General features: G+C 41.3%; 1 pseudogene; it reads right to left on the bottom strand.

Annotated features, from left to right (window-relative positions):
* Positions 1-757: 757 nt before the first annotated feature.
* LOC147878104 (uncharacterized) lies at positions 758-1,561 on the bottom strand (annotated as a pseudogene).
* Between the last annotated feature and the right edge of the window lie 346 nt (positions 1,562-1,907).

The raw sequence follows: 1,907 nt of genomic DNA, 5'->3' as shown, positions 1-1,907 counted from the left end.
CATTTGTTCGAAACAAGTTTGAAACACATGGTTCATTCTTGCAAGCATTGTTGAATCTATGCATTTGATTTCTTTGCACGAGCCTTTGCAGCTTCACCTCTAAGGACTATTGTGAAAGCTATGAAGCCCAATCATTAGTATATGGGACATGCACTTCTATTTTGTTCGTGACTTGCTTGATGTTGTCGTCATGTATCCATAGCATAACGTGTGCATGAAGTGATCTATGACTTTGTATTTCATATCTAATGAGGTAATGTTGCACCCTGCCCAATAGGGACATGGGCATCTATTCCGTTCGTGACTTGCTTGATGTCTTCATCATGTATCCATAGCATAATGTGTGCATGAAGCGATCCATGACTTTGTATTTCATATGTAATGAGGTATGTTGCACCTTGCCATTAGGCCATTTTTGCTGAAGATGTACAGTTGTAGGAACTTTTAGAGCCTGGTGTGGAAAATTATGGCACACTCGACAGGCAATCTTGCTAAGTGAATAGTGGATTGTACTACTTGATGAGTTCTTTGAGGTCATAAATCTCGAACCATCATGTGTCTATAACCTCGTCTGCAATTAGTTCTGTAACCCAAGTGCTTTTTAGACACCCCATGTGTCAGGGAGAAGGAACCAACCCAAGTAGTGCATCATCAATGTACACTACTCCTGCACACCACAATCAAATATCTTTTTGAGCACCCGTGGGCTCGGGCAGAGGACCCTCATAAACATGGGTGAGAGAAAATTACATCCATTTTATGTCAACGCAAGGGCAGGGCACCCACAATAATCTTGTTCATGATACAACATATCCATGATTTGCCATAGTACAAGCCAATGCTGCAGCATTTTCTCAAGGCGTAAGAAAATTAGAAAATTTTTCATGTACCATATAGCATAGTGGGATAAAAAAGATGGAGGAATTTTCATGAGTACAAAGGATGAGGATAAGATCTTTTGAACCACAAAATTTAGGGTGTCGTATAACCCTAAACCAAAGACCAAAATAGTCATCTTCTTACCATCCTCTTCACTTTCTTCCTTGTCATCGTCGTTGATCTCAGATTTGGATTTGTCTTATTCCTCTGCTGGTTCCTCTTCAACAAGCTTGTCCTGCTTCAAATTGTAAGCCTGCATGGGTTTCTCATACTCGGCTTTCCTCTTAGCAGCTTTGGCGACATAAGGAGCTTTTTTTGCACTTCAGTCAACGCTTTCCATTCTCGCCTCCAGCTTTCCAAACGACGGATACAGCCTTCTCAGTCGGATTGTAGCTTCAACTCTCCTCCTTTTCCGTTGACGTTGAGTTTCCTGTGCCTGCGTGTGCAAGTCTAGTTGCCGCTTTGCCCATTCTTCCTCCTCTGCATGTCGAAACTCTTCAGTTTCTTTCATTCGCTCTCTATCAACAACTAAACCTTCACAGATGGGATTCACAGCTGCCTCAGCAGCTTTTTCTTGTGGTAGATAAGTATCATCATTACTTCCTACCGTGGCAGTGTTCATATGAAAAACACTTGCTCTCTCGTCCAAGTATTCCATGAACAACAAAACCACAATAACCATGAAACCAGTTAGCATACCACGGTAACAACTTTCACAGCTTCTACTTTCTCTACACCAGCAATCTTTCCTTCAAATAGTGGCAATCTTCGACAGGTTCTTTTCTTCTTTCTCTTCTTGCTCATAAATTGTAGGTCTTTGTCTACAGTAGCGTATCCACCAGCTCGCTTGTTTGGTCTTCCTCATTTTGCTCACAAAATTGTGCTCTCCTTTTCATGAGAGAATCTTAACATGTGTCTTCCTCCATCATGAAGACACGCCTACTCTACTCTTTGAGGATTACAACCCAACGACAAAACCATCACGACTATTAGTAACATAGTCAACAGCTAAATAATGGATTAACCAT

Source organism: Dipteris shenzhenensis, unplaced genomic scaffold (assembly GCF_047967505.1).
Source record: "Dipteris shenzhenensis isolate YYH24624 ecotype China unplaced genomic scaffold, Dip_SZ_1.0 scaf0560, whole genome shotgun sequence".
Taxonomy (NCBI): domain Eukaryota; kingdom Viridiplantae; phylum Streptophyta; class Polypodiopsida; order Gleicheniales; family Dipteridaceae; genus Dipteris; species Dipteris shenzhenensis.
The sequence above is the reverse complement of the archived record's forward strand: the minus strand, read 5'-3'. Positions and strand labels throughout refer to the sequence as shown.